Source organism: Mobula birostris, chromosome 1, assembly GCF_030028105.1.
Source record: "Mobula birostris isolate sMobBir1 chromosome 1, sMobBir1.hap1, whole genome shotgun sequence".
NCBI classification, from domain to species: Eukaryota; Metazoa; Chordata; class Chondrichthyes; order Myliobatiformes; family Myliobatidae; genus Mobula; species Mobula birostris.
In genome coordinates, this window is record NC_092370.1 from 124,970,842 (window position 1) to 124,998,166 (window position 27,325).

Below are 27,325 nucleotides of genomic sequence, written 5' to 3' on the forward strand. Positions count from 1 at the left end.
TAAAGCAGGGGAATTTGCAGGATTGCAAAGAAAAATGCATGGAACTCATTGCCTTACAGCTTCAGAGATCCAGGTCTAATGCTGACATCTGGCACTAACTATCTGGAGTGTGCAAGTTCTCCCTATGGCCAGGTGGATGATCTTAAGTGCTCCAGTTTACGTACACATTTCAAAGGCATACATGTTGATGGGTTAATGATGTCCACACATCATTCCTGTCAATTTCTAATTACGATGCCAGATTACTTTGTATACTGGGTTAATGTATTGGGAGCAGTTGATGGCTCTGGATCTGTACTCACTGGAGAGTAGAAGAATGAGGGGGGATCTCATTGAAACCTACCAAATATTGAAAGGCCTAGATAGAGTAAACACAAGGAGAATGTTCCCAATAGTGGCAGAGTGCAAGACCAGAGGGGACAGCCTGAAAATCAGGGGAAGTCCTTTTAAAAAAGAGATGAAGAAGAATTTCTTTAGCCAGAGAGTGGTGAATCTATGGAATTCATTGCCACAGACGGCCATGGAAGCCAAGTTATTGGGTATATCGAATGCAGAGGTTGATACATTCTTGATTAGTAAGGGATTCAAAGGTTATGGGGAAAAGGCAGGAGAATGGGATGGAGAAGGAAAATAAATCAGCCATGATTGAATGGTGGAATGACTCAGTCATGGACCAATGGCCTAATTCTGCTCCTATGTCTTAAGATTTTAATGGGCTGCTGTCAATTGCCCTTGGTATATAGGTAAGTGGTAGGATGTGGGAAAGTGTGGAGAATAGTTTACAGGGAAAATTGAAATTACAGGGAATCCTGTGAAAGCCAGCATAGACTTAAAGACCAAATGTCTACCTGACATTTGGAAATTGTAATTTTCACCAGGTCAACAAAGCCACAGTAACCCAAGTCGATGGCCTCCTCTGCTGTAAAATTCCATGGGTCTAATGCACAAGGAGAGCCATGGAGTAAAAGCAAGCACACTGACCAAACTAATGGTCAATTGCCAGCATTCAGTGCATAAGAATTGGAATTGAATAATAATTTCTGACCTTCATGTCAAAATTTCCATCTGTAAGTGAGTAAAAAGAAATCACCATTTTTCACCATCAGCGGGAATAAGAGTTTAATGTCTATTTTATTTTTATGGAATGCTCAAAGATTAAATGTTATCAAAATCTCTAGAATGGAAGCTTTAAGTGTGAGATCTATACTTAGCTGTTGCCTAGCATATAGCAAAAAAAACCATGGAAACAGATTTCATAGCATACCGTTATCTTTCTTGGATGAGACTTTCTGGAAAACATATTTACTTTTAAAATCACATATTCCCTTGCCAATACATTTCCTGTCATTAAATCTGTGTCTTCTTAAATCATTATTTTTGGAGTTCATAAACAAAAGAGTATAATTTTCTTATGCAAAAGGTATAAAGTGTAAAGAACTGCCAGAGGAAGCGATTGTGTCAAGTATAGTAACAACTTTTAAAAGCCACTTAAATAGATACATCGATAGTCAAATATTTAGAAGGTTATGGGCCAAATGGCAGTATTTGAGTGGGCATGCTGATCAGTATGGACCTGTTAGGCGGAAGAGCCTGCTCCCATGTTGTATGACTCTATTTTTCAATAAGTACCTTTTAATGGGAGGGTTGGTTGTGGATAAATGTGTGAGCTGATTTATTATTACAAGGAATTTACTTTAAATGTAGAGATCTTTAAGAATCCCAGCACAGATGAAATGGACTGAACGCTGTACTCCTTCTGTTGTAGCATTTCTAATCCAAGACCAAACTGGTTAATTTCCACTGGAAATAAGTGAAACTTCAAAGTACAGTCCATCCAGGTTATAAATGTTGAGACCACTCGTTGCTGGGCTAAATGATTCAAAGTTTTCTACTGTGTTTCCATTATTAACATCTTAATTGTTGCACTGTTATTATCTATGCATGAACAATGCACTGTAATATTTTAGTGGTGCATACATTTGGTGAGCCTCTGTTTTTCAAAGGCACAACACCAAATAAAAATGTGGAAACATCCAGTACGTCATATAGCATCATTGAAAGAGAAAGAGTCAATGTTTCTGGTCTGAAACTTTTCATCAGAATTGAGAATGAGAGAGTACTTATTAATTTTCACTTGCAGGGAAGATGGAAGAAGTATAGATAAAACAAATGGAGTAGATTTGGTAGGTTGAGACCAAATAGGCTAATGTGACAGTTAATTGGCAGATTAACCTTTTTGTTCAGCCAGTGTAATGTGTTGCAAATGATAAAGCTGTGGGACATACCTAGCATGTCAGACTTCACAAACAGAAAGAAGAGAAACTGAGCCAAAATACTGTGGGAGGATACAGACCAAGAGAAACTGAAGAACTTGACTTTCCACCCATCCTCTTATCCTGCAACTTAAGACATGCCTTTCTTGTAATTTTTCAACTTCTCTTGATATTAAATTCCCCTTCTATATCAACAATGTCAGGCCAATTGAATTTTTGTGGTTTTAGCTCCATTCATGTAAGATTCCCAGATTCATAATCTGTTTCCACGAAGATAATTGTTTCTCAAAAGTTTCTAAATTTTCCATTGTATTTCAATAATAAATTGCTTAAGTAACTATTTTGCAATTTCACTGTGATTTCTGCCTAAGTTCTAGCTGAAAGCCTTTATGGCAACAATATTACCTTTAATTTGAAACTAGATTCAAAATCCCTTAAAATTACTTCTGTGAAAAATGGAAGTTGGCTAATGGAGTAAAAGTGACATCAATCCACACTTAAACTGCAGAGTTTTAATGTTGGTACTGGGTAATCAGAACGGTAAAATACTTGTTTCTAATGTTTCTGATTTCAACTGAGAGATTGTTGACCAATGATCAATCAGAATCAGATTTATTATCAGAGACTTAAATAATAAGAATTTCATTGTTTTGTGGCAGAAGTACAGTGCAAAGACACAAAATTACTATAGATTTTAAAAATAAATAAATTGTTCAAACAAAAGAGGAATAACGACATGGTGTTCATGGACCTTTCCAAAATCTGATGAAGGAGGGGAAGAAGCTGTTCCTATATTATTGAGTGGACATCTTAGTGATGGATACCACCTCCTTGAGGTGCTGTCTTATTGAAGCACTAGCGCCCCCCCCCCCCATTTCTCGTGTATGTTTTCTTTGTATTGTATTATGGACAAGAGCTTTTGTTTCTGAAAGTTGCTATAAGTAATGATCAAATTCAAAACCTCGGCAGTGGTGACTATTTTCATATGTATAAGTACAGTGGAGTACAGATACTTTGGAAACTTTGCTTGCAGTGGGCATGTAGATTCATACAGAACATATCATTCATAAATTACACAAGACAGAAGAGAATAGAGTGCAAAATAACACACACAAAATGCTGGAGGAACTCAGCTAGTCAGGCAGCATCTATAGGTTTAGGGTTGTGCAGGTCAGTTCAAGAACCTAATGGATGTAGAAATGTAGCTGTTCCTGAACATGGTGGTGTGGGTTTGCTCTTGTCACAATATCAAAATCAAAGGAGGTCAGGTAGCACCTGGGGAAGTAGGACAGAGAGAAAACAAGAGAGAAAGGTATGCTGCTCCTGTATGCCTCAAACACTCTCTTCTTGATGCATTGCACAACAGCCAGTGCAGTATATTTGTTGCCTTGAAATGGGGACTTGAGAACTAGCCAGCTTAACTCATTCTCTTCATGACATCAGGAAAATTGTGGCACCTCCAAAGACAAGAGTCTGCATCAGAATTGCACAAAAAAGCTGTTTCTGGTGATGCAGGCTAAGGGAACTGATTAAGGGATTAAAAAAGGAAGCACTGAAAATACACTGCAGGTTACGGAGGTTGTCAGTGCTAATGCTGTTATTGACAGAAAATTGCACCTCTGTCCTCCTCTCACTCTTACCCTGTCACCTTGAGCTCCTCCCCTCCCTACGTACCTCCTGCATCTCTCCCCATTCTCTTTTAACTCCTCCCCACTTCTCTCCCTCCTCCCCTAGTCCCAAACCTTCCTCCTCCCCTTCCCTTACCCTCTCTTTCTCTCCTCTACACTCTCTATGCTTCCTGATCTGTCTGGTATTCTCTGTATTTTTTCTTTGATCTTGGACCCGTAGTGTCTTTATTAAGTACCAAAAGAGACATATTCTTAAATATGAATGGTACAGTTAGAAAATATTGCTGTGCTTTAAGACATATTTGATAAAAACATTTGCATGCAACAGTTCCTATATTTTTTGCTGGAAAGAAATATATGCAGTTTGTTTTACAGCAACTAATTAAGTTTTTTGAGTGAAAATATTGTTACTTAAATGTTTGTATAATGAAGTACTGCAAGTGCTTTTGACCTCATTTTTAATTATTATGAATATTTGCAAATTGATTATAATGATGTACTATTCTTAGACAAGGTTAATTGAGGTTTATTGATTCTAGCTTCTCTTTGCCAGTAATCACCAAAGTTACATGTAATCAAAACATGCTTATCTTCTAAAGTATTTCTCTGTACTGCAAAGATCAAAGACTTTGTTCCCTCTCTATCTCCCCTTGCACATATTACTTTCTTTTGTTTCAAGATTTGATCCAATGTAATCCAAATATGTTTATGTACTGTTTGTTGAGCACCTCTGCTCCATCCATCAAAAGCAGAACTTCCTGGTGGCCAACCATTTTCATTCCTATTCTCATACTCATTCCGACATGTTGGTCCATGACCACCTTTTTTGCCATGATGAGGCTGCTCTCAGGGTTGAGGAGCAACACCACAATAGTCTCAACCTGATTGCATGAATATTGATTTCTCCTTCCGGTAATTTTTTCCAGTCCTGAAGAAGGCTCTTGGCCTGAAAAGTTGACTGTTCATTCATTTCCATGGCTGCTGTTTGACATACTGAGTTCCTCCAGCATGTTGTGTGTGTTGCCCCGGTTTCTAGCATCTGCAGAATCACTTGTGTTTATGATTTGCTGCTCCACTGTGAAGCCCCTTAAAAATATGCCTGTCCTGAAGAAGTTTAAATCGTCTCTTCAATGGGAGCTCAGTGAAACTGTTTCTCACTGCTTCCCTTCTGTGATCTTTGCTGCACTCCGACTCTTCGACCATATACTCACCCAGACTTGCTAATACGGCCTTACCCTCCCTGGAAGCTTGTCTTGTTCCACATGGCTTCCAGCTCAGTGTTCAGGAACTACAGAGGATGCTGAGTACCCATGTTTGATCGACTGCTTCTCCTGCCGCCTCTCAAATCTACACACTACCCTCTTGGTTATGCGGAGGTACCTGCAGGCTATGTCACAGTCCCTTTCACAGCCTTGGGCCTCTTTCTCCTCTAACTGTCATGGCTCTCCCTGACAGTTCGACCTCTGCTGGATCCACACCTTCAATCACCAGTTCTTCACCTTTCTCATGTCCAGGAGGATGGGAAGTTCTCCTGTCTCCAGACCATGAATCCTGCCTCCTCCATCTCTGGTTCTGATGGGCCTGGACCCCTACCGACTGCAGATCCTGCCTTCTCCAGCTCCATTTCCGATGACCCTACATACTTGCAGACCATGGATACCATCGTCATAATCTGCGGCTCTATGACGCCAGGTGCCTCCAGACCACAGATCCCACCACCTCCAACCCCAGCTCTAATGACCTGGAAGCTTTCATACTGTGAATTATGTAGCCTCTAGCTCTGGACCTCAGCTGCCACCATCCCCAGGAGATCTTCCCCATTGGTGCTTAGCCCCTGGGCTTCCTTTCCTCCATCATCACTCTCCAACCCTGGGTTTCTCAGGCTACCGTGTCAACTCTTGGGTTCTCTGAACCTCCATCTTCCTCCCACCCTACCTTCCCTCTATACCCTCACACTACCCTCTGATGCCATCAACTCTTCTCTATTCCCTCCTCTAATCCACGTCTTCACCATTCCCTCCGACCTAAAAGCTCTCCACTTCTCTCTCAACAAAAGACCAAACCAGTTCTTCTCTAACACCACCCTCCTCCATCTGGCAGAACTGGTCCTCGCCCTCAAAAGTTTCTCACAACTCTTCCTGTGCTACATTGACGATTGCATTGGTGATGCCTCCTGCACCCATGTTGAGCTCATCAATTTCATCAATTTTGCCTCCAACTTCCACCCTGCCCTTCAATTCACTTGCTCCATTTCTGACACCTCTCACCCCTTTCTCAATCTCTCTCTCTCCATCTCTGGAGCCAAACTGTCTGTCGACATCTTTTATAAGCCTTCTGATCCCCATGAAGATTATACTCTTCGCACCCTGTCTCCTGTAAAAATGCTGTTCTGTATTCTCAGTTCTTTCGTCTAATTATACCTCTTCCCACCCTGTAAAAACTTTGTTAACCTTGTTAAAACCTTTTTATCAGTTCCTTTGCCTTCGCCGCATCTGTTCCCAGGATGAAGCTTTTCTTTCCAGGACATCAGAGATGTCTTCCTTCTTCAAAGAATGCGGTTTTGCTTCCTCCACCATTGATGCTGCCCTCACCTGTATCTCCTCCACTTCCCAGACATCCGCGCTCACCCTGTCTTGCTGCTGCCTTAACAGTGGTAGAGTTCCTCTTGTCCTCACCTACTACCAATCGCATGAGCCTCCGCAACTTCCACCATCTTCAACAGGATCCTACCACCAAACACATTTTCCCCCCATTCCCAACTTCCCACTGGGATTTCACCCTCCATGATTCCCTTGTCTATTTGTCCCTTTCTATTAATCTCCCTGCTGGCATGTATCCCTGCAAGTGACAGAGGTAATGCATCTGTCCATTCACCTCCTTCCTCTTCTCCATTCAACACCCCAAACAGTCCTTCCTGGTGAGGCAAAAATTTCAACTGTGAATCTGTTGATTTTATCTATTGTATCCAGTTCTCCTGATGCAGCCTCCTCCTCTAAATTGGTGAAACCTGATGTAAATTGGGAGACAGTTTTGTCAAACACCTCTGCTCCATCAACCAAAAGCAGAATTTCCCGGTAGCCAAACATTTTAATTCTCATTCCAACATGTTGACCCATGGCCTCTTTTGTTACAATGAGACCACTCTCAAGGTTGAGGAGCAACACCTCACATTCTTTTTAGGCAGCCTCCAACTTGGTGGCATGAATATGGATTTCTCCTTTCAGTAATTTTTTTCCTTCTTCCCTTTGCTTCTATTTCCCACTCTGCCCTCTTACCTCTTCTCACCTGTGCCCCCTCTCTTTCCTTTCTTCCATGGTCCACGCTCCTCGCCTATCAGATTCCTTCTTCTCCAGCCTTTTACCTTTCCTACCCACCTAGTTTCACCGGTTACCTTCCAGCTCGTCCTCCTTTCCTCTCCCACCGTTTTATTCTGGCGTTTCCCCCCTTCCTTTCCAGCCCTGAAGCAAGGGTTCAGCCCAAAACATCAACTATTTGTTCATTTCCATTAACGCTGTGTGACCTGAATTCCTCCAGCATTTTGTGTGTATTTATAATCAGCTATTTGTTTCTAATAAAATACCTCACTCTTCATAATTAGTATTTAAAAAAAATTAATGTGTCAGATATTTTACATTCAGGTTTTAATGGGAAAAAATATGAGCAGATTATTTTTTATTCATGCTTAATATTTAGTTTGGCATTTCTGTGTGCTATTTTAACTAATTAACCTAGATATTGCTTGATGCTTTCCTTGAAGAATGCTGCCCATAAAATTCCAGTTGATCAAGAGAGGTCTATAGATTTTTGGATATTCAGGAAAATAATGGATGAAGGATTAAAACAGAAATAACTACTCCAAAAATCTAAATATCTGAATGCTGAGGTAAAAAAGAGCCACATTCTTTTTGAATGGCAGGCAAACTCAATATATGATCTTCAAGGCATGGGCCTCAACTTTGAAATGACAATGAACACTGACAGTTGCGATATCATTATGTTGCAAGCATTTAATTGTTATCCTCATGTTCAAAATGCTTTGGTTTTATTTTAATTAACCATTGCCAATGTGTGACTTTAATGAGAACTCAAATGAGCTGCTTCTGAGAGGTGGATTTAAAAGCAGTTGTTCAGGGATTAATTTTTTATAGTTTAATTGTAATGTATTGAACAGCAAACTTAAAATTGAATCTTGAATTTGAATTTTTTAAAAAGTATCAGAAACAGATACCACCCATTTTAAGATGGAATTGAGGATTTTGAACTAAACCCTGAACAATAAGGGTCTTGAATAAAAGGGGATAACTGCTCTCTCTTGCCCCATCTTTCCTACAACCAATGATCTCACTTTAAGGACTCTTTATCTCATTATCTCATATTGCTATTATATTTGCATTTGCACAGTTTGTTCCCTTCTGCGCTCTGGTTGACCTTTCATTGATCCTGTTTACAGTTATGATTCTATAGATTTACTGAATATTCCCACAAGAAGATGAATCTCAGGGTTGTATATGGTGACGTATATGTACTTTGATAATAAAATTTACTTTGAACTTTGAGTAGCAGCATTTAAAATAATTGAATGTATTTAAGGCATATGTAGATTTTTGGTTAATAGGAGAGTCAAGTTTTATGGAGTAAAAATAAGCAAGTGGAGCTGAGGCCAAGATTTGCCATGAGTCATATGGTCTATTTCTGCTTTTGTTTCTTAAATTCTTATAATAGAAATAATTCAGATGTTAAATCACATGTTAAAGATGAAGAGTGACCTGTTTAAGAGCGAGATGAGACAAAATATTCTTTCTCCATCAAAGGGAATCAAAGTCACTGAGGTAGTTAAATTCTTGATCAGGAAGGGGTGAGATTGCCAAAGGTAGATGAATATGGAGTTGCAGCTACAATCAGATCTGTCATGGCCTAGCCAAACAGTGGAGTAGGCGCCAAGAGGCTAAGTGACTAATCTTGCTCCTACTTCATGCATTTGTATGTAATGGTGTTACTTAATGCTCTAGGCATTGATACTATGTCATATTAACAAAAGAACTGCAGGATAATTTGGTGTGATCACTGGCTTAATGTTAAAAGTAAGTATGCCTGAAGGGGTGATTCTGTTCTGCATCTATGTCCATTATATAACTTGCATCCATTCCATAATACACCCTTCTGACTAATCTGTCCCTAATTTCTGATGCTTCTTCTGGATTGTTTCCATACCAGGCTTCTAACAATTCTGTTTTGCGAAATAATTGCCATAACATTCATGGGCAAGAATATGCACCTATATGCAGCATTCCCGTTAACACATTGGTACCTGCTCTACTCATTATAACTACACTTGAAACTGCATATATAGAATAACTTACCCAACAGTATTTATTATTTGAGCATCACTTGTGTGTTACTGTTTGGGTATTTTGATTTTCCTATACACAGGAAGCAGACATCTATGACAATGCTGGAATTTATTGTCCATCTCTCATTACTCCTGAACTGGGGAAGGCTGTTTAAGAGACAACCCTGGCACTGCTGAAGATGGCAAAAGAACAAAGACAGCTTTCCCTTTCATTTTTTTTTGATTTCTTGAGTATCATAAGAAAACTACAACATTAACGAACAAAATGTAGTTCTAATGAAAGCATATGTGGTGTACAGTGACCCCACAACCAGAGCTACTGCCTTACACTTCCAGCAACAACAGATTCAATCCTGACCTCTAGCTCTGTCGTTGTAGAGTTTAACCATTTCCCTGTAACACCATGAGTTTTTCCTGGGGTCTCTAGTTTCCTTCCACATTTCAAAGTCACATTGATTCATAGGTTATTTGCTTACTAAATTAATGGTAGTTGAATCAGGGTGAAGTAATGAGTGTGTGTATGTGAGTAAATGTGCATGTAAGAAATGAATAGAAGAATGGGGTTGTTCTGAGTGCTAGCATAAACTCAGTGGGCTCAATGGCCTCTACTTCTAAAGTAACAAGATGTAAAATAAATTGTGAAAAACTGGCACCACAATATACTTACCAGCTCCTGCAGTTCATTTCATGTCATAGGTACTAAGTTATATTTCTGTGGTTAAAAATTGAGATGAAAAGAAAAAATGAATTAAAATAAAAAAATGTATATTTTTCATGGGAGAACAAATTAAAAAGAAGGACATAGCCTTTCATTGAAGAAGAAAAGATTGAAATAACATCTTTCAAAACCTTGAAGTCCCAAAGAGCTTTGTATCCAGTGAAATCCTATTGAATTGGAGGTTCTAATTCATATACTATCTCCCAGTTTCTCAGAAAACACCAAAGCACTTCAGGCACAATGAGTCACATTGAAATGCGTTAACGTATTGAAAGCAGATGGGCTGGCTTTTCAGATTAGAGATCAAAATTATAAGAGAGGTCGAGAAAACTCTGGGGAAATCAAAGCAAACTGAACAGGAAAAGGAAGACTGTTGTAGGCAGAAACCATAGGTCCTCCAGCAATGCAGAGTGGATGTGTGAAAATTAATTAAAATGGTGCCTGATGCAAATCCTGTGTCTATATATGTGTGCGTGAAAGAGAGAGAGAAAAACTGCAAATTAATTGGTAAATTTGGTTTATTATTGTCACAATGTCACATGTACTGAGGGACAGTGAAAACTTGTCTTGCATGCTATCCATTCAGGTCATTTCATTGACAAGGAAAAATGATAACAAAACACAGAATACAATTTCACAGTTACAGAAAAAGTGTGGTGCAAGTGAAGTATAAGGCCATAGCGGAATCGGTTGTAAGGTCACAAGACCATCTTATTGTACTAGAGTTAGTCCTGACGAAGGGTCTCGGCCTGAAACGTCGACTGTACCTATTCCTAGAGATGCTGCCTGGCCTGCTGCGTTCACCAGCAACTTTGATGTGTATTGTTTATTGTACTAGAGGACTGTTTGCTAGTATTATAACAGCAGAATAGAAGGTGTCTTTCAGCCTTCTGTTATGTAGCGAGAAGTGCAAACAGAATCTGTGGAGTGCACTCAAATTTTCTGTGATGTGCTGTGTCTTCAGCTCTTTGAGGTTTCTTGCGGTCTCATGCAAAGCAGTTGTCATACCAAGACAGTGGGGAGAGACTGTGTCAGAACTCTAAATGAAATGGTCCTGGTATGTTGGAAGTATAAGTGAAAGTCATAGACTGGGATGGTATCTTGCTGTGATAGGTTCTATCTTGAAGGAGGTAGCACTATTACTTGGCACTATCTTTGCTCAGAGTTTTTTTCCACTGGAGACATTTTTGTCTCATCTGGGCTTGGGGATTTTTATTTCGTACGGTTCAGTAACTGATGCGGGTCTCCGCCATGTGTCCCGTCTGCCCAATATACGCTGCTTCTCTAGTTTGATTTCGATGGCTTCATTTAACAGGCGATCCCAAAAGCAATTGGCACGGCACAGTAGTTGTGTGCCGTCAAAGTCAATCCTATGGCCATTGCAAATGCAGTGTTCTGCTACCGCCGATTTCACCAGGTAACCCAAGCGGATACACCTCCTGTGCTCCTTCCAGCATATATCAGCAAGGTGGGATGTATGGTGGAAACCCACATCGAGGAGCATTTGGGTTACCTGGAGAAATCAGCGGTAGCAGAACACTGCATTCACAATAGCCATAGGATTGACTTTGACGGCACAAAACTACAGTGCCACGCCAATGGCTGTTGGAACTGCCTGGTAAAGGAAGCCAATGGAGAAAAACTAGAAGAAAAGAATTTTAACAAAGACAAAGGTCTCGCTGTAAGTAAGAACTCGAATTCGATTGTAAACAAAGTGGGAGAGCAGAAACTGATCGGGTGAGGACTAACCAATCAGGAGGGATGGACTACGAGGGTATAACTACCACCAGATTAGACATGCCCAAGTATCATCCCTGATGAAGATGGCAGAGTTTGCCATCAAAACATCATTTATAATCAATACTCTGTACCTGGCTAGAAGTTGGAGAGCAATGTTTGAATTATACTAAAGGCAGTTAACCCTTTAAGAAAAGAATCGGCATTCAAAGTACTCATAATAAAGAAGTGATAACAGGTTCCTACCAAATACATCATTGAATACCGACAGCTCTGCCCTGTGACTGTGTGTATAATTTGTATTCAAGTCCTTTGACATAAATCTCTAAGTACGTGATCTGAAAGATGAGGGTACCCGTTGAGCAGGATTATAAAAGTTTGTCTTACTCTTTGGATGAAGTAACATTAGTAACTTGTACTCATATGGTAGCACACCCCTAAGCTTTTCCCAGGAACACTACCAAACAAAACTTGGCACTAAGCCACATAAGGAGATGCCAGGTACCTTTGTTGAAGGAGAGGAGATTTAAATAAACATCTTAGAGTAATTTCAGAACTTTTTGGAGCCTTGGCAGTTGAAGTCAATGGCAGGGTTAGTTAAATTTCAATGGAAACCAAATGAAAATTGGGGTTGTGCAAAATGTAAAGTATTTGGACAGTTATTCACCTGAGGCTACATTATTCGAACTGTAGAAAACAAAGACAAAAGTTTGATCTGAGACGCACACTAGCACAGACTCTAATGATGCTCCCCTCCTCCACAAGTTTTTCATCTTTTATATTGCTTTGCCCAGGCTGTGTGGGTATTGTAGCACATACAAAATGCTGGCACACTCAGCAGGTCAGGCAGCATTAAAGGAAAAGAATAAATATTGGCTGTTTCAGGCTGAGACCCTCAGCACAACTGGAAAGGAAGTGGGAAGAAGCCAAAACATCATCGGGGAGGGGAGGGAGGATGAAGTGAGAAACTGAGAGGTGATAAGTGAAAAAGCTAAGGGGAATCTGATAGGAGAGCAGAGTGGACCATGGGAGAAAGGGAAGGAGAGGGGCACCAGGGTGAGGTGATAAGCGGGTAAGGAGAAGAGAAGAGTTAAGAAGGGAGCCAGAGAGAAGAATGGAAGAAGAGGAGAGGGGAGAAATTTACTGGAAGGAGAAATCGATGTTAATACCATCATGTTGGAGACTACCTAGACAGAATATGAGGTCTTGCTCCTTCAAACTGAGAGTGGCCTCCTTGGGGCAATGGGAGATGGGGGGCCATGAAATGACATATTGGAATAGGAGTGGGGGTTGGACTATGGTTGACCTCCAGGAATTCCTGCCTGTTGCGGATAGAGCGGGGATGCTCAACAAAGTGACCCCTCCCCCCATCTACATTGGGTCTCATCAATGTGGAGGAGGCTTCATCGAGAACATTGAATACAGTAGACAACCCCAACAGATTTGTAGGTGAAGTGTGCCTCACCTGGAAGGACTGTTTGGAGTCGTGAATGGAGCTAAGGTAGAAAGTAAATGGACAGGTGCAGCACTTCTTCTGCCTGCAGGGATGGTGATAAGTGCCAGGAGGGAGATTAGCGGGGAGGGACGAATGGACAAGGGAATCACAGAGAGAGTGATGCCTGTGGAAAGTGGAGAGTAGAGGGGAGGTAAAGATGTGTTTGGTGGTAGAATACCTTTGAAGATGGCAGAGGTTGCGGAGGTCCATGGGGTGGTAGGTAAGAATAAGAGGAACTTGTTGTGTTTGTGGATATTGTAAACCTCCTTCACATATTGGACCTCAATTAAGTTTTTATATTAATACTATTTGTAACATTTATTGAGCACTGTACTTTGTGTAAATTCTGTGGCATCTGTGAAATCAAGTCAGAGTCTGCGAATGTGAGCAAAGAAGTCATCACTTGATCCCTCAGAGCTCAATTCTCTACTGGCTTCAAGTCAGGAGTGTGATACAACACTCTCGACAATGCCAGAGCTCGGGAAGTTCAGAATCTTCTGAGACGTAGTTGTTCTGATGAAAGGTCTCGGATTAGAAACAAAACCTCAGTTTCTCTTTCCACAAATGCTGCCAAACCTGCCAAGCGTTTCCTTCATTTTTGCTACTGCCGTTCACTGTTTGGCACTCAGTCATTACACTAACTATTCACCCAATTACTACCACATTTTGTCTCTTAAGTATGGATGATCTACACAGCATTGCACAAAGTTTGCTCCGTCACCTGCTTCACACACTGTCTAAACAGTTAGTAGCAATCGTGTTATGGGAAAACCTCATCTCTGGCTCGCATACTAAGTTAACTTATCACAAATGCTAAATCAATCTTTAGCTTTCCTGACAAGAAATGTTGCAGTGTCTGCTCCATCTTGCTTGATGGCACAGGTGCCCTTCAGTCAGGTTCATCTCCAGGTTAATGCTGAGGGAGATGAGCAACAGAGTGACACGGCCAGTAGAGCTGCAGCCTCGCACCTGGAGGGACACGGGTCCAATCCAGATTCTCAGTGCTCTATCTGTGTGGAGTCTGGCCACATGGCTTTCCTCCGGGTACTTCAGGTTTTTCCTTTGTTCCAAAGACAGGCATGTTGGAAGATGAACTGGCTGCGGTAACTTGTCCTTAGTTTGTGGGTGAGTGGTTGAATATAAGGGGAGTTGATGAGAATATAGGGAGAATGCAACATGAGATAAATATTAGGATTTGTATACATTGGTGGTTTTTGGTCAGCACAAACTCAGTGAGCAGAAGTTCCAATTTCTGTGACGCGGCTCTCTATAACTCTTGAATGCTGCACAGTCAGAAATGTCCCTTGATAAATTGTTAAATAGAAGCCGCAGCTACTACTGTTTCAGCTGGTCATAAGAATAGGAATAGTAGCGTTATACCCAGTACAGTGGTCAGTATTTATCCCTCGAGCAACATGGGTCATCTGGTCATGTTCGTATCACTATTTATGGGCGCTTGCTACGAACCAAATAGTTTTGCAGGTCATTGTAACAGTGAATGCACTTGAACAGTAATTACAGTAATTGACAATTGGATATACTGAAAGAGATCTGAACATTATATAAATACAAACCTTTCTTTTGACTCCAAGGTGTGTTGGAGTTGGCTGAAATTTCCGATTATTGGATGGTTTTGTCGTTGAGGCTTCATTGCCTGTTTGACCATGAGTTCAAAGTAGCCTTGTTGTTTTCTATCAGGGCTTGACCTCAATGTGTGGCATTATCCCTTGCCTACAGTCATCACCCCGTGTTTTGGGTCCACTCTCTTGAGGACTGCAAAATGAAGTTTCCATCTTTGCACAATTCTCGTTGCGCTGAAGTTAATCTCAGAAATGATAGCTTGTGCATAATCACAGTGTGTGCTCAGTCTAGAAGTGGGCAATGGAATGACTCAGAGTGGAAAGCAGTGTTTCATTTTCAAAACAAGTGCAGAGTGATCCGATGTGAGTCATCGTGCTTGCTTCAAGAGACCTTGGACAATGTCTTTTTCACTGGGATCGCATGATATTTTTGTTATGTAATGGAATTCAACTAATAGTGTTGCAGCTAAAGTCATAGTCAAACTGCATGGAAATTCCCTTCAACCCAACTGATCCATGCTGACAAAATGCACATTCAAGCTCATTCCATTTGCCAGCAGTTGCGGCATAATCTTTTAAATTTTTCCTCTCCATGTTTCTATCCAACTGCTATTGTACATGATTTACCACTTACTCTGGCAGCTTATTCCACATATCTATCGCATTTTTTGAGAAAAAAGTTTGAGAAGTTTAACATTTCATTCAAGAGACTAGAATGCAGCATTTCATGAAAGGTGATCTTATAGAAAGATGTAGTTTTCTGAGGGATTTGACAAAGATATGTAGAGATTGGTTTCCTTTGTGAGGGTCACGCACTTAGGGCAGAAATAAGGAAAATTTCTTTCCTCTATAGAACAGTATAACGTTCATAGTAAATTTATTAACAAAGTATGTATATGTCACTGTATAGTACCCTGTCATTCATTTTCTTGCAAGCATGCACAGTAGAATAAAAAAATGCAATAGAATTAATGGAAAACCAAACACAAACAATTAATGTGAAAAAGAAGACAAACTGTGTAAATACAAATAAAAACAAATAATAATAAATAAATAGGTAGATGAAACTAGGAATATGAGTTGTAGAGTTCTTGAAAGTGAATCCATAGGTTGTGGAATCAGTTCCTCCATGTTGAGGTGAGTAAAGTTATCCACACCAGTTGAGGAGCCTGATGATTAAAGGGTAATAGCTGTTCCTATACCACCACCCTGTGATGGCCACAGCAAGAAGAGAACATGGCGTTGATGGTGGGGGCCCATGATGATGGACTCTGCTTTCATGTGGCAGTGCTCCTTGTAGTTGTGCTCAGTGGTGGGCACATCTACTCCAGGGAAGCAGATTCATTGATTACCTTCAAGTCTGAGGCAGAATTTTAGATTGACAAGGAGTCTGGTGTTAAGGAAACTAAATTTTAAAGAAAGCCCCTTACTACATAAATTGATAGTTACAGGCATATGTAAAGCAGTTTTAATGTGATAAAACATTGCAGTATCATGTTACAGAGCTGAGACCAAGATCTGATCAGCTGCAATCTCACTAAGTGACAGAGCAGGCTTGAAAGGTCATACAGTCCACTTGCTCCTACTTCTAATGTTGTCATATTTTGGTGAATTGCACTTGGTTGACTGCTTGATCCTCTTTCTCAATCCAATTTCGATGAAACAAAAAACAAAAAAAACAGTCCAAAATTATGTTAGTAAATTGGAACTTGGCATCTACATCAGCAAAGTCTTGAACCAATAGGCCAATGCATTAAATTCTCCACTGCCATTCAAGATCTTGTGCCAAAATTATTTTAAGGAAAGATAGATTTGAATTTTTAAAGTGCCTTTCACAAACATTGCATGTACCAGAGTTCATTATTGTACAGAAGGAGGCTATTGTGCCATTATGCCCCTGCTGTTTTTTGAAGGAGTTGCCCCAGTGGTACTGCTCCCTTGCTTTTGCTAAATGTCCCTGAAAGGTTTTCCTTTTATAGAATACAAGAAACTATTTCAGCCAGTGTCAATCTCCTCAATTCAGTATCAGGTTTATTATCACTGGCATAAGACATGAAGTTTGTTGTTATGTGGCAGAAGTACAAGACATAAAACTTACTGTAAGTTGCAATCAGTCAATAGATAGTGTAAAAAAAGAATAGTGGGGTAGTGTTAGTTCAGAAATCTGGTGGTGGTGGGAAAGGAGCTATCCCTAAGACATTGAGTATGGGTCTTCATGTTTCTGAACCTCTTCTCAGATGATAGTTATAAGGAGAGGGCACATGAGTGCCCTTAATGATGGATGCCACCTTCCTGAGGCATCACTTTTTGAAGCTGTCCTCAGTGATTGGGAGGATGTGCTTGTGATGGAGCTGGTTGAATCTATGGCCCTCTGCTACTTCTTTTGATCTTGCCTGTTGGAGCTTCCATGTGAGACGATGGTACAATCAATCAGAATGTATTTCCACCATACATCTGTAAAATTTACTAGACTCTTTGGTAGCATACCAAATCTCCTCAAGCTCCTACTGAAGCACCAGACTCTTTGGTAGTATACCAAATCTCCTCAAGCTCCTACTGAAGTTTAGCTGCTGGTGAGCCCTAGATAGATACTGAGATGTTGACACCCAGTAACTTGAAGCTGATTACCCTTTCTACAACTGACACCTCAATGAAGACTGGTGTGTGTTAGCTTGAGTTTCCCTTTCTGAAATCTCTATTGAATTTCAAGAAACAAGACAAATAGCCAGATCTTCCCAGCAGTGGACAGCATGGTAGTGCCTCGATAGTTTGAAAACTCTTAAGTCCCACCAACACAAATATCGTAATGGCTGTTGAATGAAAGGCAAATGTTAGTTGGAAATCTCAACTGCTTTTTATCAAATTGGTGGTACAGGTTTCATGTCAACATAAGAGTGTGACAGAGTTTAGCACATGACAGCACTTTTAACAATACAGCATCTCTTCTGTACTACACTGGATGTTATAGCCTAGGTTTATTCTGAAGTCCTTGGGAATCAACTCAGTGCCATCTTATACTAAGGTGCTAACAATCAAGGCTTTGCTTGCATGACCTTCATTGAGATAAGCACAATGAAAGGACTAATTGAAACAAGCAACCTTGTTGGGTTGGGTGTTCATGTTGTTGTAATTAGCAGCTGCAACATTATTCTTTGCTTTCTTTAATCTAGCCTTTCCTTTAGCATTCTGAGATGTTAGTGTTCCTCCATCTTGTCTGTGATCCTCCGATCTCCTATGATTACATTTTTGCTTCCAGTTGTCTAGGCCCAAGTCGCCTGAATTCACAATGACCCATCACTTACTCTTTCTCACTTTCTGTTGTTCTATCTAATTTCCTTGATCTCTTCCTCTCTCCCTCCCTTTCTACCTCTCTCCCTCTCCCCCTCCCTTCCTCCCAGATGTGTTTATTTCTCCCTTAATCTCACTCCCTCAATCTCCCTCTTTCTCCTTTTCTGTCTCTCTCCTGCACTCTGTCTCTCTCCTGCTTGCTTGCTTGCTTGCTCTCCCCTGCACTCTCCCTCCCCCCCTCAATTTCTTTCTCTCAATCTTTTGCTTCTTTTTCTCCTTGAAGACTCTCCATGAAAAATCAATACTTACAGGCAGTTTATATTTTTCTCTTTGTCTTGGCATTGATTTTTGTTTGATCACACATGGAGGATTTTTAATTGCGTTAAAAATACAGTGAAATGCATGTTACTATTTTGACTTTGAAAAGCATTAAGCTTTCTTCATTAGAATTCATTTCAAACCATGTGTTCTCAAAGACAAGAGATTTTTCAGTACTCCTTTTTCATTAGTTGATGTGACAAACAAAAAATGTTGCAGTATTGTTAATAATGTAGGTATTAAAACGGCTTTCTAGAATTGGAATAGCCTGTTATGTCCTGTGAATTCCACATACACAAGTCATAGTTCTAGTAAGTGCATTAGCCAGAAAGTTATAGATTGCTGGTTGACCATTTTACCTTAGTGATCTTGAGGTCTGTTGGTTAGTGAGAAGTAGCTGGGATCTGAAGCTCTGGCTTCATAGGTTAAAATTGGCACTGTAGTCTTTGTTACTTGAACTCAGACGTGTTGCAGATATCTCCTCTTCAAGTAAAGTCAAGTTTATTGTTATTTAACTATATCCATGTATATAACATATATAACGATATAATGCATATAGAAACAAGACAACATTTGTCTAACCAGGGTGTAAAGCACAGTAGTACACACAGAACACATAATGCACGATAACTTATGAAGGTAAGGATAAAATCTACAGATGAATCACATATAAATAACAAACTAAAGTGCATATATTAAATATTGTAAAGTGCAGAACAGATTAACCAGTGACACTTTGAATGCAGTGCGGAAGGGAGTTCAGAAGCCTAATGCCCTCAGGGAAGAAACTGTTTCCCATCCTGACGGTTCTTGATTTTATGCATTGGAATCTCTTGCCTCATGGTAAAAAGTTAGAGGCTGCTGGATGGATGAGTGGAATCATTAATAATACTAAGGCTTCTTTGTACTCAGTGCTCCTGATAAAAATCCCCAATGGATGGTAGGGAGACCCCTATGATCCCCTCAGCTCTTTTCACAGTCCTTTGTAGGGACTTCCAGTCCAATGTTCGACTGCTCCCAGACTAGATGAAGATGCAGCTTGTCTGGACACTCTCAATGGTGCTGTTGTGAGGGAAGCCTTGTCTTTCATCTTTGAGTGTGACTGTTGTGGGAATCTTTACAAAGCATGGGTTCAGGAACTGGAATCCACAATGAATCTTGAAGACCTTGGAATTTTTTTTGATCTATTGGAAACATGCCTGATCTTTGCAACATTGAGAATTCTGTAACCTTTGTTTTTATTGTATTTGTTAACATGTTAAGCACATACTTTTTTTGTAGCCATTAACATTCTGAGTTCTGGTCCGTGCTGGAAAGCCCAAGGGAACAGAAGTTCTGTTGGAATGAGTAATGTGAAGCAGGCTCTACTGATAGGTGGGTCAGTTACCAGGGGACACGCATGTAAAAATAATTGACAAAGGCACCTTAAGGTTCATCAGGAAAAAACTGCCTATGCAGTGAGATATGAAATTCTGGAATAAAAACAAAGGAAGCTCAAAATGCTCAGGTCAGGTGTATTTATCAAAGTTACTAAAAGCTTGCCAACCTGAAATGTTAGTTCTGTTTTTCTCTCTCCATAGATGTGGACTGGTCTGCTGAGCATTTTCTGCATTTACTATTTTAAGTTGGAGTTCTATATGCATTCCCTAAAAATGCAGTAGAAGATGAGAGGGTGAGAGAGGTGGAGGGGAGGAGTAATATAACAATATTCAAGGATAGGATAATGATTTCCTTGCTGTATAATGAGCAGCATTGTCTAATGTGCTTGCAAGAGATTCTGCAGATGCTAGAAATCCAGAGTAATACATACAAAGTGCTGGAAGTACTCAGCAGGTCAGGTAGCATCAATGGAAAGGAATGAGCAATCAGGGTTTCAGGCTGAAACATCAACCATTTATGTCTTCCCATAGATGCTGCCTGATCTGCTGAATTCCTCCAGCATTCTGTATGCCTTGTTTAACATGTTAGTACTTTTAAATGTGATTTTCAGACAGTATGAGGGCTGTATGGTGGAAAAACTTGGCCTCCTGACTCAAGACCAGTAGAATCAGACCATCTTTGTTAGGTTTGGTTCAGGTCAGGTTTCCAAAACTTTATAAGTGCTTGGGTTGGGTCCAGCTGGGATATAAATTTCAGCTTATGGAAATAGCGGTTTTAGGCAAAGTCATTATTCTCAGCCGGGGAGGTAGTGTTGTTAGGAGGAAACGATCATTGGGAGTCACTGAAATTTGCCCGGAGACCTTGGAGTTTGTATTTGACAAGGATGGCACTGCTGTTTTCTTCTTCAGCGTTTCCTCAGGATCGCGGATAACTTGCTTCTACTCCAGTATTGTGGGTTCTCAGGTGATTGACAAGGCGATATGGGACGATTGCACTGCTCTGCAGATGGCACAGTAGGCGGTTAATTTGTAATGTTTAATGTGCCTTCTACCACTTATATTGAGCTTCTCTGTCGTTCTGACAAAGACTTCTCAATACCATCACAAATGCTTCCTTTGCTTTTTGAGAGATTCTGCGCTAGTGGCGATGTTGCGATTTTCCAGGGAGGTTTTGAGTACATCTTTGAAAACCCATTGTAGACCTTTTGATTAATATCCATGGCTCAGAGACTATCATGGAGCAAGTATAAAATTGAGACACATTTATCCTGGAATTTGAGGACAGTGCTCAATAGTTCTTCCTAGTTCATGAAAGGTCAACAAATACCACATAAAGTTGCTCCCTAAAGATTTTTTTTTAAACTACTTTTCTGAGTTGTCACATGGTGAAGATCATGTTCAACTCTGGATGGGCAGAATCCACGCTGTAGTCTAGGCAGCAGCTCTTCAACCAATAGGAGAAGGTATTCAGAGAGAACCCTGACAATGACTTTCCCTGTAACAGAATGGGACATCCTTCTGTAGTTACCACAGTCCAGCAGGCCTTTTTTCTATGGTTGCCATAATAACAGGATCTCTGAAGTTCCTTGGTATATCCTCCTCTACCACAGAGTGAACAATGAGATTAGGGATTCCTAACTGATGTTCTTCATTGACAAATGGTAGAATTTCAGCAGGGATACAGCCTGTTCCTGAAGCCCTGAATTTGTCCTAGATATGAAGGGTCAAAATGTAACCCACGGCAGTCTATTTAGTTCAGTTTGAACCAAATAGTCTGAACCAAATAGGCTGCTGCGGGTTGTAGTGATGAGCTGTGAAATCAAGGACTGAGTTATGCACATTGACAGTCTCTCCTTGTTAAGTTCACCTCTGTATTGGTTCTCAGTGAGCTGGCTATCTCTTTTGCTTTGAAGAAAGATGGAGCTTCTGATCCAAGAAAGCCTCACATTTCTTCAATCTCTCAATCACTCTCATCAGTCCAATCCTTGTACTTCGTGATCAAAAAACCGAGAACCTCTTCACAAATGTAACTTCCACTGGTCTTCTTGGACAGCTGCAGACACCCTACTGCTCCCGTTGGCTGGGAGTCAGCAGATTGTCTGAGAAGGGCGATCTTTATAGGCTCTATGGTGATGCTGATCATCAGCAGAGAACTGCCTTGCAAACTCGTATTCGGTCTGTTTGGGGTCAGAAGTTATCTAGTAATATTTCTATGAAGAGCCTTGGGATGCCTTGTTCAGTTCAGATATACATTTTCACACCTTGAGCTTTTGCTCTGTTGGAGTAATTCAAATACCCTACTATAAAGGAGCTGGTCAGATTGATGTTAAATACAGGCATTGTTCTAGCCTCTCCCTTTCTCAGTTGTTACTGAGGCCACTCTGCTTCTGCAGACCATTTGATTAAAGCTCCTCAATTATTCTTAATTACCTTTTGGTAATCATAGGAAGAGCACTGATAGTTTTAGTCCAAATCCATCAGTCTGTATAACTATCGGTGCTGTCAGCCTTTTTTGATGACATTTGAATATGTTCTGATTTTTAAAGAGAGGTGGCAAATAAGAATATGTAAAAATAGCTCAAATGTTACTCAAACAAATTAAACCACTGAGAGACATTTCATTTATAATGGCCCTTTCTCCATCTGTGATGACTTGAGGTGATTTTCAGCCAGGTTGATGAGGTCTTGAACTGAATGGTAGACTAGAAATTCATGCTGAGTGGTCTTTATAGCACCTGTTTAAGACTGTTTCCATCTTGCGCTCATTGCTATGCAGTTCAGTAGTATCTGAGTGCCAAGGTATCCTGTACTTGTTTTTCATATTTTCTTATAACACAGGAGGCCAGTTGTTCCTTTGAATGAACCAGCTGACCTTAACCCTGAGGCTACTCCCATACAACCACAGGAGGCCATGGTAGCATTGTGGTTATCACAACGCTGTTACAGCTCAGGATATTGGGGCACTTGGAGTTCAATTTCTGGTGCCATCTGTAAGGAGTTCATATGTTCTCCCTATGTGACGGTGTGGGTTCCCTCCTTGTGCACCGGTTTCCTCCCACAGTCCAAGAGCATGGTAGGTTAATTGGTCATTGTAAATTGTCCCGTGATTAGGCAAGTGTTTAAAAAGGGGCGTTGCTACCTGCTGCAGCTCGTTGAGTCGGAAGGGCCTATTCCACACTGTATTTCCAAATAAATTTTTTAAAAATTAAAAATAAATTGTCAAGAGCATGCCTATCAATTCCCCTCCCTCCCAATTAATCAATCAATATAACCACAATGTCATATAGTGCAGAAACAGGCCCTTTGGCCCAACTGGTCCACGCTGATCAGGATTACCATTTGCCTGTGTTTGGTCCGTATCTCTCAATGACACTTGGACAAGGACAAGGACATGGATAGGAGCAGATGATAAATATCGTTAAAGTCTACAGAAGCGTTGTGACTGGCTATCAAATCTATCCATGCTATCCTTTGGCCTTAATGGTCACATACCTACAGATACTGATTGCAATGTTTCAAAAGTAAACCCAACCATCTTCTTAGGCACGTTAGTCAAATGACAAGTCACCTTCGAGACAGCTCCTCAAATACCCTCTTGAGTGAGCAGGACATGGGCAGGGCTGAATGCTTGATCGTGAGTGGCTGGATCTGAATTGCCTGTTCCTGACTAGTTATTGAATTAGCCCTGTTCTGATTGGTCGATTTTTTTAGGCCAGACCCTCTTTAGGAATGTGTGGTCAGCTTAACTGAAAAGCTCAGATGAATTTGCCAAAAATATAATGTCCAGTTAATAGCAAAAAATGAGGACTTAATTTGAAAAAAGCTAAGCAAAGTGGCACCTAGAGGACCTAAAGAACTGTGTCAGGGAGTTGCGTACTCCATACCTCTATCACTGTGCCAAAATGTATATATTGGGGAAACTGAAAGGCCACCAAAGACGAGGATAGCACAACATTAGAGTGCCTTAAAAAACTTGAGATCAGAATGAAGTGGGATCGCTGATCACTGCCAATCATGTCTCTGAATCGTGGCTGAAGGATGCTTCTAGTTGGGAGTGAATGTCTGAGGTTACACGTTGTATCAGAGGGATAGGAAGGTAGGCAAAGGGGGTGGCGTGGCTCTGTTGGTAAAGAATGACATTAAAAGAGCAGAAAGTTGTGGTGTAGGATCAGAAAATGTTGAAACCTGGTGGGTTGAGTTTCAAAACTGCACATGTGAAAAGGACACTGATGGCAGTTATATAAAAGCCTTCCAAAAGTAGCTGGGATGTGGACCACAGATTACAATGGGAAATAGAAAAGGCTTGTCAAAAGGGCAACGTTAATGATTGTAAGGGAAGATTTCAACGTGCAGATCAATTGGGAAAATCAGTTTGGTAATGTCCATTAGATGGCTTTTTAGAGCAGTGTGTAGTTGAGCCTACAAGGGGTATTGTGGATTGGGTGTTATGTAATGAACCAAAGGTGACTAGGGAGCTTAAGGTAAAAGAACCCTTAGGAGGCAGTGATCACACTATGATTGATTTCAACTTGAAATTTGATAGGGAGAAAGTAAATTCTGATGTGGCAGTATTTCGGTGGAGTGAAGGAAATTACAATGGTATGAGAGAGAAGATGGCCAAAGTAAATTAGAAGGTGATGCTGACAGGGATAACAGCAGAGCAGCAATGGCATGAGTTTCTGGGACAAGTGAGGAAGGTGCAGGATAGATGTATTCCAAAAACTTAAAGAAATACTCAAATGGCAAAATAGTACAACCATGGCTAAGGAGGGAAGTCAAAGCTAATGTAAAAGCAAATGTGAGGGCATACAACAATGCAAAAATTAGTGGGAAGATAGAAGATTGGAAAGTTTTTAAAACCCTACAGAGAGTAGCTAAAATATCATTAGGAGGGAAAAGATAAACCATGAAAGCAAGCTAGGAAACAATATCAAAGTGGATAGTAAAAGCTTTATCAAGTATGTAAAAAAAAAATAAAAGAGAAATCAGAGTGGATATAGGACTAGTAGAAAATGAGGCTGGAGAAATAATAACGGGGACCAAGGAGATTGTAGATGAACTAAATGAGTATTTTGCATCAGTCAGATGTTGAAGGGTGAGGGAAGAGAAGTGAGTGCAGTTACCATTACATGGGAGAATGTGCTCAAAAAACTGAAAGACCTAAGGGTAGATGAACTGCACCCTAGGATTCTGAAAGGTAACAGTAGAGATTGTGGAGCCATTAGCAACAATCTTTCAAAAATCATTGGACTCTGGCATGGTGCCAGAGGACTGGAAAAATTCCAAGTGTCACTCCACTGTTTAAGAAAGGAGGAAGGCAGCAGAAAGGAAATTGTAGACCAGTTAGGCTGACCTCAGTGATTGGGAATATGTTGGAGTCAATTGTTAAGGGTGAGATTATGGAGTACTTTGTCACACAGGACAAGATAGGACAAAGTCAGCATGGTTTCCTTAAGGGAATCAATCCTCCCCCCCCATGAAAAACAAACAAAAGTTTTATGTAGTTGATGAATTTGGGGTAGACTTTACAGTTAACTACGCATGCCTTCAGTAGCCTCCTCTGTAATTACTAGAATTCTCTCCGTAAATCTCTCCACTCCTTTCTGTTCACTTTAGAACCTTATCTTTTTGCAAGCTTTGTCAAAACTTTGATTTCTCTGGCTCAGTGTTAGTTTTTATCTTTAAGGCCCTTGAGAAATTTTTTGCTGCATTAAGGGTTCAATATGCAAATTCTTATTATCATAGGTGATAGGAAGAGTTATGACCTAGGTTACTGCAGCTGGAACTGATTTAATTTTCTGATTTATCTAATTGTAACAAGTTTGTGTGCACGTTGAAAGAGTTTTGAGTAAGTTCCACTCCCCTGCAATTCACCATTTTGTCTGGTAGACATCAAATACTTTTCCATTTCCTTGAACCTTTAAGTTTGCTACTAACCGCCCTTTCACTCAAAGTAGTATAGATCATCCATTCCCACTGATTTCTCATACTACTTCTTGTTCTTTTGTTAATAACCTTAAAACAAATGCTTCAAGCTTCATCAGATCTGGAGAATAATGCTCTGAAGCTGCTTCTTCTATATGAATACAACCAAAGCCATGTATTACATTGTGATTTAATTTCCAATTATTAATCCATTTATTTATACAAGTGCAGTGATTCTATACATGTTAAATGAATGCAAACTGTGATTTATTACAGGAGTACATTTTATTTGTAGATCATAAAACTAAACCCATGAAATGTAGTCATCTAAAGAAACACCACAGCTGATCACAAAATGGTACAATTCATCAGGACAGTAGTCGTTGAAGTAATTGTTTTGACAAGAAATTTTAATGGCATTAATTTTAAAGACTTACTAGATGAATGCATGGAGAAACGCTAATGGTGTTCTGAGAAAGATTTTTCCTGCAAATTACAGGAACAAATCTATATATGACCAAATCAACAAGTGTGTTTTAGGAGACCCTGCAGCAATTTCTTAGCACGACAGTGTCTGCATAGCACCAGATTTTAAATTAAAGCAGTGGATGCAAATAACATAATTATGATCCCGGAAATAAAAGGATTATTTAAGAGGACCATTTGATGGCTGTGGGCTGAAATTTAGAAGAATGAGGCACGGATCTCATTGAAACCTATCAAATAGTGAAAAGCTTAGATAGAGTGGATGTGGAGAGGATGTTTCCTAAAATGGAAGGAGTCTAAGATGAGAGAGCACAGTCTCAGAATACAAAGTCTTCCCTTTTGAACCGAGATAAAGAAGAACTTGTTCAGCCAGAGGGTGGAGAATCAATGGAATTCATTGCCACAAATGGCTGTGGAGTCCAAGTCATTAGGTATATTTAAAGTGGAGTTTAATAGATTGTTGATTTGTAAGGGCATCAAAGATAACGGGGAGAAGGCAGATGAACGTGGTTGAGAGAGATAATAACTCAGCCATGACAGACTTGATGAACCAAATGGCGTAATTCTGCTCCATTGTCTTATGATCAACTAGGTAGGGCAGTGTTCTTGATGATCAGTTATTTTCAAGTGGTGAGAAACTTTACATCATTTCAAAATATTCATTTTATGAGGCTAGGATCTCTGCTCCCCTAAAATATCAAGTTGTGCTCAGTTACTTTTTAGTGGACCATTTTGATGCTGCTATATCTTGCTCCCAATTTTGCCCCAAATTCCGTCTTATTTATATATCAGGGGCAATTTACAGTGGCCAGATAATGTACCAACCTGGATACCTTTGGGATGTGGTAGGATACAGGAGCATTTCATAACTTGTCTGAAGATTGCACAGGATAGATGTATTCCAAAAATGAAGAAATACTCAAATGGCAAATTAGTATAATCATGGCTGATAAGGGAAATTAAAGCTAATGTAAAAGTCAAAGAGAGGTCATACAATAAAGCAAAAATTTGCGGGAAGATAGAGGATTGGGAAGCTTTTATAAACCTACAGAGAGCAACTAAACGAATCATTAGGAGAAAAAAGATGAAATCTGAAAGCAAGCTAGCAAACGATATCAAAGTGGATATTGGATTTTTCAAGTATGTAA

The 27,325-nt window shown here is 40.2% G+C and overlaps 1 protein-coding gene across 2 annotated transcripts in view; it reads left to right on the plus strand.

The window, feature by feature from the left end:
* Positions 1-27,325, plus strand: part of ctdp1 (CTD (carboxy-terminal domain, RNA polymerase II, polypeptide A) phosphatase, subunit 1) — a 353,744-nt gene that overhangs the window by 225,280 nt on the left and 101,139 nt on the right. The gene's annotated exons all lie outside the window — the stretch shown is intronic.